The sequence below is a fragment of the Bison bison genome, unplaced genomic scaffold (genome assembly GCF_000754665.1).
Source record: "Bison bison bison isolate TAMUID 2011002044 unplaced genomic scaffold, Bison_UMD1.0 scf7180017864181, whole genome shotgun sequence".
NCBI classification, from domain to species: Eukaryota; Metazoa; Chordata; class Mammalia; order Artiodactyla; family Bovidae; genus Bison; species Bison bison.
In genome coordinates this window covers 6382915-6392963 of record NW_011494753.1, presented here as the reverse complement: position 1 = coordinate 6392963, position 10049 = coordinate 6382915, and the positions used below count along the sequence as shown (strand labels likewise).

General features: G+C 52.6%; 1 protein-coding gene across 1 annotated transcript in view; it reads right to left on the bottom strand.

Annotated features, from left to right (window-relative positions):
- Window positions 1-10049, bottom strand: part of LOC104991045 (chromosome unknown open reading frame, human C15orf27) — a 74328-nt gene that overhangs the window by 4789 nt on the left and 59490 nt on the right. The window lies entirely within an intron of this gene.

The window sequence follows — 10049 nt, the reverse complement described above, 5'->3', positions numbered from 1 at the left end:
CATCCTCTCAACCCCTGCCTGGGCTCTGCCCACCATGGCCTGTGCCCCTCACAGAACGGGCCTCCTGCCTCTCTGTTGAGCAGCTCTAATAATCAGATTCCTCTGTGCTCAGCTGGGGTGGCGTGCCTGGCCCTCCACCTCCAAGGAGCACAGGGCCTCCTGGGGACCTCCACTCTGTGATCAGGCAGCCAGTCTCCGTCTCCTTAGGAAGGGCCCACTCTGGGAGGCCTTGCAGATCTGGGGATCTGGGTCCTGTCCCCACATGCCTCAAGGCCACACCCCACTTCTCCTTACTACATGACAGACCTTCCAGCACTTACAAAGTCCTCACATCCTTCCCAAAATGTCTCTTCTCCTGAGAAACCCCTGTCCATGCTTCACTCCTCCCTGGTTTTCCAGCCTCTCAAGTCACTATGGGCTCCAGATGTGACCAAAACAGGGGAAGGGAGGCAGGAGGGAGCTGACTGTCACTGTGTCCTTCAGAGCTCCAGACTGCGGATCGGGCACTTCACACAGCAACTTCCTTTCATCTTGCTTAACAGGTGGGTCCTCCTGGAGATCTGCTGGGATCTTCCCCTCACACAGCCTAACATCCTCCAATCGGGTTCAGCAACCACCCTACTCTGCTGACTCATGAGTCTGTGGCCAACATGGATGCCCAGGCCAGGCCTCCTCTGCAGGCGCTGGGGCCAAGCCAGCCAGGCCTTCACCAACCATAGCCGTGTCGGCTCCACAGAGGACTTCACATTTATCATCACAGGCAAATGTCAGCTTGTTGGTCTCAGCCCAGAGCCTGCTGAAAGCATTCTGAATCTTGATTCTGTCTGCTAAGGTATTCTCTCTTGTACCTCAGTGTTGCCTATTCAATTGAGGATGCTCAATCTTCATCAAAGCTGTGGATAAAAGTAACCCGAGCCAGGTGACCTTCAGCCCAGACATCTCTCAGCTTCTGACTGCTCTGGCCAACCGGACAGCTTCTCCTGGATGACCTCCAGCCACCTCTGACTCAACGTGTCCAAAAGAGAACTCAGTTTCTCCCCCACCTCCACCTTGATGAATGGTACCCTGGGACCCTGGTCATTCCTCCACGCTTCTTCTCCATTCTTACCAGGAATTCAGCTCCTGCTGAACCTGTGACCAGTCAAGGGACCCCCAGATGCCCTCTGCCATCCAGCCTTGGGTCAGACCTCACGCTTTTCCCTTTGGCCTCTCATCATGCTTGCAGGGATTAATAAACGGGATTGCTCACTCCATGGATGTACCTGACACAGAACTTAGATCTCCAGGCGGCCACTGCAGGCCTGTCTAGTCTGCATTTGTTCCCTCTGCTCCAAACCTGTACCCACCCAGAGGCCTCAGAGTGAGTTTCAAGACAGTCAGAGCAAGGCCTTGCCCAGGCTTTTCCAGCAGTGTTGATCGCCACCCACACCCCCCTACTCTCTCTGCTTCAGGCAGGCCCCTTTCTCCACACTGACCACTTGGGCTGGGGCTTTGTCCCCTCCCACACAGAAGCCACATTTTACTCAGAGTCTCGCCAGCACTTAGCATGGGGCTTGGTGTATGCTACCCACCAATAAATAGGATGACTGGACAGTGACTGAGGCTGGGTCGGGGCCTGCAAGACCTCCCTGGACCATGCCCCTCAGGCTCTGAGACACTCCCTGCACCATGCAGCACACAGCCTTGCTCTTGGTCTCTGGTACTTCCTGCCCAGAGACTAATGACTGCTGGTGTCTGGGAGCCTGCAGGGAGGGAATGCAGGCAGGCAGGCAGGCATGGATGCATGTGGCCAGGAAGAGGCCATCAGTGAGCCCCGACATGGGGCTGCCCACCCTCCATCTAAGAGAACCCCTGCCCCAAGGTTTGCTTTGATTTGGCACGAAGGAGCCCTAAGGCCATGTAGGAACTGCCCCACAGGAGGACTGGGTTGGCTGACCCTGGAGGGGTGAGAAAGAAGGGCTGGTACAAACACAGGCTCCAGGACAAAACAGCCCAGGTGCCAACCCCAGCTCTGCAGACATCTGGTCTGTGTCCTTAGGCAAATCCCTCACTACTCTGAGCCTCAGCTTCCTCAGTAAAATGGGAATAAGAAATACCCGCTTGCTGGTGAGCTATACGTTTCACTGGGATGATGAAGGTCAAGTCTAACCTGGGTCTATCCATCACCTCCCTGAAACCCTGGCCCACGGCGCTCCCTGCTGGCCCCTAAGTTCAGGTCATTTCTGTGGCAGCTGCCGCAGCTGCTCTCAACCACCCAGCACTTTTTCCTAGGGCGTGAGTACTCCATGCAGCCATCCTGACTGATCCTCCTAAAGCTGGTTGAGTGCTGTGGTGGCAGTGCTCATTATGTGGGTGTGCTCCTTGGGCAGAGCCCCAACCTGCCCAGCGAGGTGGAGCAAGAGGGCGGTGAGTCAGGTGGGCCTCCCTGGGTGGCGGGACTGGCCAGGCTGTTGGGGTGGGAGTCAGGAGTCAGGACGGCACACCCACACGTCCTGTGCAGATCCGAGCCCAGAGGGAGACCCTGATTCCTGGCCAGGGCTCCCACTGCCACACTCCGAGCTGCTGCCCCACAGCTCAGCAGCCCTCACCGAGAAAGGACACTACTGTGTGCTGAGCACCAGCTGTGTACCAGGCCGAGGGCAGTGTGTGTGGCTGAGTGCTCAGTCCTTCTCAGTGGGGTGTGCTTCTGCTCCTAGTTGGGACAATTAGAGTTCAGACCCAGGACAGCTGCATAATTTGTGGGGCCCTTTGTTTAAAAAGCATTAAGGCCCAGAAATAAACTCACCCATATATGGTCAATTAATTTACAGCAAAGGAGCTAAGAATATATAAGGAGGAAAGGAAAGTCTCTTCAGTAAGTGGTCCTGGGAAAACCGGACCCCTAACTTACACCATACACAAAAATTTACTCAATGAATTAAGACTTGTATGTAAAACCTGAAATCATAAAAGTCTTAGAAGAAAACATAGGCTGTAGGTAAGCTCCTTGACCTTGGTCTTGGCAATGATTTTTTTATTTGACACTAAAACAAAAGCAATGAAGGCAAAAAATAAACCAGTAGGACTATACTAAACTAAAAAGCTTCTGCACAGCAAAGGAAACCATCAACAAAACGAATGGCAACCTACTGAATGGAAGAAAATATTTGCAAATCATACCCAATAAGGATTTATATCCAAAATATATAAAGAACTCATACAACTCAATAGCAAAAAAATAATCCAATTTAAATATTGGATCTGAATAGACATTTTCCTGAAGAAAACACAGAGTAGGTCAGAGGTACATGAAAGGAGCTCAACTTCACTCAACGTAAGGAGTGCAACTAAGCACAAACCAGAACCACAGGCAGATGTCACCTCGCACACGTTATAACAGCTAGAATCACAAGGACAGAGATAGTAAGAGGTGGTGAGACGGCAGAGAAAAGAGAACCCCAGTACACTGTTGGCGGAAATATAAATTGGTGTGGCCACTCTGGAACACAGTATGGAGGTTCCTCAAAAAAAATTAATAGAACTACGATATGATCCAGCAGTTCTACTTCTGGGTACATATCTGAAGAAAACAACAACACTCATTTGAAAAGATGCATGCATCCCAATGTACACAGCAGCATTATTTATAATAGCCAAGATATGGAAATGACCTAAGTGTCCAAGAACAGATGACTGGATAAAGAAGATGTGGTATGCACACACGCGCACACACACACACACACACACACACACACACACACACACAGGAATGTTACTCAGCCATAAAAAAGAATGAGATCCTGACATCTGCAACAACCTGGATGGACCAGAGGGCATTGTGCTTAAGTGAAGTAAGTCAGACAAAGACACAGTATGATCTTACTTACATGTGGAATCTAAAAACAAAACCTGAAACAAACAAATGCTCTGAGCTCAGAGATACAGAGAACAGATTGGTGGTTCTCAGAGGCAGGGGTTGGGCAAACAAGGGAGGGGCTGTGAAATGGGTGGGCGAAGGGGCTCCAAAGGTACAAACTTCCGGTTATACGGTAAATGTCACGGGGATATGCTACAAAATGGTCACTATAGTTAGTTCTGTATGGTATATTTGAAAATTGCTAAGAGAATAAATCTCAAAAGTTCTCCTCACAATAAATAAAATTCTGTAACTATGCATAGTGATGGATGCTATCTAGACTTACTGTGATTCTCTAGTATATACAAGTATTTTCAGGTATATCTGAAATCAATATATCAATCACTGAAAGAAAAAACATTAAGAATTTTGAGAGAGTGACACCAGAGCAATGAACCAAGTGTGACACCCTCGGTGACTGCATGGGTCACCCCACCATGAAGCCAGTCCAGAGAGGTCAAGTAACTTGTTCAAGGCCAAGGTAAGATTCAAACCCAGCCCTGAGTCTGAATCCCACCTCTTTCTTTTAGAACCACCCACACCTCCCTGCCCTGGTATCTGCCTCTCTGCTTTATGTGAGGTGCCCCAGTTCTAGTGCTACAGCTCTGGGGGCTCTCCTGGGTCTCCAGTGCCCCCCATAGGGAGGCCAGTGATGGCAGAAAGCCCGACTTGCCCCCATCAGCACATAGGCCTCTCCTCTCCCAAGGTTAGACCTGGTGCACCTCCGTGGAGGTTTCTCCAAGCGCTGGTGCAGTGTGGGGGTGGTGGGGGGTGGATGCCGAGGTTCACTGTGATATATGGTAAAAGCTGTGGCACTCCCACCAGGGGCTGTAATTCATAAGTTATGGGCGAGCTTCAAGACTAATAAATTTGGGAGGGAAGTATTAATGACTACACAGGGGCACTGTGAACTTGGCAGGCCCCAAAGCCTGGAACTTTGCAGTCCGGGTTTTAAAAATGATTTGTGCTGGAGCAAGTTTAAACAGAAGCTGGTTGGCGTTAGTCTGACAGTGACCCGCTGGCAACCGTGGGGACTGCAGGAGCTGCTTCTCCTGCCACGACTGAAGCTGGCACTCCAACCCCCGCTGCTGCCTCCTTCCCCACCCCCATACCCCAAGAATGGCCGGCCCTCCCCTGAGGCTCCAGAGACTTATTGCTGATGTCTGCAGGTTAATCCCCGGATTGTCTGTGTACTAGTGTGACACGCTGAGCCTTGGGGCCCTTGCTGGCCTGAAGGTCATGGTGAGCAACAAATGCTGCCCTTTCTCCCTCTCCAGTGTGGCCCAGACTGCCCCTAGCTTGTCTAGCCATGATTTCTAACATCATGGAAATCCCTCTCTGGACACAAGTCCCGGTCAGAGAGACATGAGCTGGGGTGCCCTGACTCCTCAGCCCATCCGAGGCCGTGAATCATGCATGCCACTTGCTAGCCCGGCAAGGCTTCTGCTCTCTGTCTCCGGGGAACTGCCTTTGCTATTGACGGCTCTGGGGGTTGGCAGTCAAGTGACAGGTTGGGAAATGTGCTAGTTCTCTGCTGAGTTGGGCAGGGCCGGTGTGCCCCTAGAGAGCTGGGAGGCAGGGATGTCACGGGGGAGACAAAGGAGAGCAAGGGTAGGGCTCCAGGGCTAGATGGGAGGGGCACTGGCAATGGCTCCCAGGGGTGCACGTTTGCCAGCTCTGTGGGAGATCTGAGTGCCCTATTCAGACATCCCTCTAGTTTCCAGGAGGGTTGGCACAGAATCCGTGACCCCCCTGGCTGGCACATGTAGCCAATCACTTTCTCCCTTCTTATTCTGCCTCCCTCCACTTCCTGCTGGAAGGTGCCCACCGTGGGGACTGCAGGGAGAGGAGGAACAGGGTGGAGAGGCAGGGACTCATGGCTTCACAATACTAAAATGTGTGCGGTTACTTTAAATGCTTGGCTTGTTTGCAGACTCTGTGACCTCAGATCTTGACACCCTGTGAATCCAAGTGTGGTATCAGGTGTCCGGGATCTGGAGGTCATTGGCTGGTGGGGGGATAGTAATGGCCAGGCTGTTATCTCAAGAGCTAAGGCTCCTGGTGAGAGAGGCAGAGAGGTGCTGCAGAATGACTGGCTGTACAGGAGGTGCCACCTGAGCTCAGGTGTTCAAAGGTGTGTGCTGCCGAAGACGGAACAGCGCTGAGTAGGCCCCAGCACCAGGTGAGCTGCAGTCTCAAAATGCGCTTGAGCAGCCACCACGGGCAGAGCACGGAGGCGGCTCCCTCACCTCACTTTGCTCCGTCAGCAGGAAGGTCCTGGGATGGGCCAGTTGTACGTGCTAAGTTGCTTCAGTTGTGTCCAACTCTGTGCGACCCTGTGGACTGTAGTCCACCAGGCTTCTCCCCATGGGATTCTCCAGGCAAGAACACCAGAGTGGGTTGCCATGTCCTCCTCCAGGGGATCTTCCTGCCCCAGGGATTGAACCTGTGTCTCTTTAAGTCTCCTGCACTGGCAGGCAAGTTCTTTACCACCTGCGCCACCTGGGAAGACCCTGGGATAGGCTGTAAACCTGCTCCTCTCATCCTTGGAAAACAGGACAAAGTGGGCAAAAGTTGCCACCAACTTCCAGAATTTCCAAAACGAAGATTCTCATATTCTGGATTCCCCATGCAAGCCACAAGTGGGGTTTCTGGAGTGGGCTACTGCCAGAAGCCCCCTGAGCGCTGAGAGAAGACCCAGGGTTGCAGGACCCATAGTGAAACAAGCGATGTCCACAGATTTGTTCTGTTCTTCAATCAGTTATGAGCTTGCAGACTATATTCCATGCAGATCACTCTGTGGGGAGCCTGCCAACGGCCAGGTGTGGCCCTGAAGACAAAATGCGGGGGCGACCTGGCAAGCGGGAGTTCATATAAGGTCTCGAGGGAAGGACGTGGTGACCGGGAGCTGACTCTGAGACGGGTTTGAAGGATGAAAAGAAGTTTGGCAGGCAGGCCTGTCCTGCCAGTGAACAGCATGTGGAAAGCCTCAGGGACTTACTACTACACAGAACACTTCTCCAAACGCAGAGATGTTTCACTCAGCCAGAGTGAAAGTGAAGACGGAGTGCAGAGTGGAAGGAGATGAGACGGCAGTGAGTGGGAGGGGGCAAGACCATCAGGGGCCTTATATGCCACCTGTTACAAGCTGAGTCACCATGTCCTCCGCCTCCAAAGTCATATGTTGAAATCCTAACCCACAGGACCTCAGAATGTGATCTGATTTGGAAATGAGATTGTTTTAGACTGAATTAGTTAAGATGAGGTCATACATTGGAGTAGGGCGGGCCCCAGACCCAACACGACTAGGGTCCTTGTAAAAAGGGAAATCCAGACACAGAGGCACACACAGGGAGGACGCCATGTGAAGGGAAGGCAGAGGTCAGGGTGACGCTTCTACAAGCGAAGGGATGCCAAGGGTTACCAGCAGCGCGCCAGGAGCCGGGGGAGAGGCAGCAGCAGATGCTCCCTCGCAACCTCAGAAGGAGCCAATCCTGCCAAGAGCCTGATCCCAGACTTCCAGCCTCCAGAACTCAGAGGCAGGAAACTTCTGTGGGTTAAGCCGCCCAGTTTGCAGGACTTTATTTCAGCAGCTCGAGCAAATAACCAGTCGAGGTATTAAGTCAGAGAGTGACATGAAAGATTTATGGAAGATCACCGTGTGCGTGTGTGTGTGTGCGCGTGTGCGTGTGTGTGTGTGTATGTGTGTGTGTGCTGGGGGGAAAAGAGTGAAGAGGGCACCCAAGGGGGCAAAGCTGAGGTCAAGGAAGTGGATGAGGTCCAGAAAGAGGGAGGCTGAACAATGCAGATGAAAAGTTGGGAATGTTTCAAAATATATGCAGGCAGTAAAACCAGCAGGATTGGTGATGAGTTGTGAGCAGAACCTACAAAGCCCTGGAAACTCAGAGCAAAGGCAGGAATCAGGCTACAACTGAACACAAATGAATGTCAAACTCTGCATGGGCATATAGAAAGTCAAGGATGGGCTGTGGGGAGAGCAGAGCCATGACCTGGCTCAACTCTGAGCTCAGGCCAGGCAGCCACCACAAGGCTCAATCACAGGAGCCTTGGGTCCAGAACAAAAAAGCAGGGGTGAGCCCTTAACACTCTGCCCTAGTCTTGCAGCTCCCTGAGAAGTGCACTTAGTCTAGATGTCATTCTGAAAGGGACAGAAACACTGGAATGCTCAGGGAGGGACTGTACGGCAAGAACCTGGAGGGCTTGTGTCCCCTGAGAAGTGGCTGTGGAAATGGAGGTGACAGTCCCTGGAGGAGAAGACACTCAGAGGCCAGTTTCTGAAAGGATGTCTCAGCTGGGAGACATAAAAGCTTCATCCAGGTGGGAGAGGTGTGTGCCAGGGGCAGACCTTGGCTCAGTCTGAGAAGTACTTTCTAACAGGCAGAGTCATGTGAAGTTGGGTTGGCCTGGGCTTCCTTGGGAGGTTCCAGGTACCTGTTCTTAGAGGCTGGTAAACCTTTTGGCAGGGGTTCTAGATGGGATTAGCACATCAGCTGAAGAGCTAGACTCAGAAGTCCTGAGTCCCCAACTTCTAAAGTTCTAAGGTTGGAAGGTCTCTCAAAAGATCATAATAGCAATCACCCTACTCCCCAAAACCTGTTCACAGCACCTTGTAGCCTACAGAGCTTTCTCACGTCCACCAGCTCCCCAGACTTCCTGTGAGGCAGACAGAGCCGGAGTTATGAGCCCACTTTACAGAAGGGAGCACTGAGACCCCAAGTCACAGAGCTGGGGAGTGGCAGAGTCTGGAGCTCTGGCTTCCTGCCTCCCAGCCCACCCAGCCCCGCCTGGCTGTCACTGCCCTGGCGAGGGGCATAGAGCACGCCAAGGTGAAGAGGGCCCTAGATCAAGCTGCACTTAGCCCAGTCCAGCACCTCCGTTTCCACGTGACCCCATCAAGTTCTCCTGATTTCTTTGAGCCTGAGTTTCTCCCTCCATATGACAGAAAAGAGGTGTGAGGATGGAACGAAATCACACTGTAAAAAGCTTCTCTTGGAGGCATCTGGGTAGTTCCCTTACCTTTAGGTCAAAAAGGTGGTCCTAGAAAAATCCCAGGGACAGCAGAGCCTGGTGCCCTGCTGTCTGTGGGGTCGCACAGAGTCGGACACAACTGAAGTGACTTAGCAGCAGCAGAAATGTATTCTGAATTATTAGGGGAAGTCAATATTTAAAAAAAAATATCTTGGTAAAGTGAAGGAATCCCTTACCCATCATTTTAGCAACAGCACTTTCAGGGGCAAGTCAGGGCAGGGTAGAGTCAGACCGGAGCAGCAAGGGTGCCTGGGGAGGGGAACCTGCGTCCAGGCTCCCGGGTCGCCCTGGGGGCTCTAACAAGGCTTCAGATCTCCCCTGCTGGCCCCTGTGCCCCCTGAGCTTGGAGCCAAGCCCTGGCCTGAGCCCGTCAGAACACAGCCTCCCCAAACCCCACAAAGGCCCAAACCTGAGAGCTGCATCACCACGGAGTGGAATTTCCACCCCAATCACAAAATACCACCACCTGACATTTGCAGGACTACTTTGCAATTCTGAAAGCTACTTACACCTGCTTCCTGCGGCCTCACATGAACCTGTGAGGAAGGCTCAGCACTGTTCCCATTTGCCAGCTAGTGAAACCAAGGCCCAGAAAGGTTAAGTCCCCACTGCAAGGTGACACAGTTGGTCTTCCCTAGAGAAAAGTCTGCCCTAGGGTACTGCTGAGGCCCCCGTCGCCACCAACATCACCGGCCCATAAATCTACCACCATCTTCAAGGCTTAGGTTCTGGGCTATTCTGGCCCCAGGCCTGGACTGGAAACCTAGTTCTGTACCTTTGGACGACTTTTCTGGGGCTCAGTTCCGTCACCCATAAAGTAGGAAAGTCTCCTGCAAGTTGCCGTAAGGAATGGGGAGGTGATACACTCAAAGCAGGCAAGATGCCTACAGGCCACTGAGGTCATGTCGAAATCGCGTCAAGGTAGCTTGACTGAACGCTGTCTCCGAGGCTGAGAAAGGCAGTCCCGGGGAGCAATTAACTAGGGTTCCCCCCGCCACCACCAAAATGGTGGGCCGACATCGGGACACAGACCCGTCAGGAGACGTGCTCCAGCTCCCGGACGCTGTGGCTGTGCACAGAGCCCGGGGGCTGGGAGGGAGCTCCC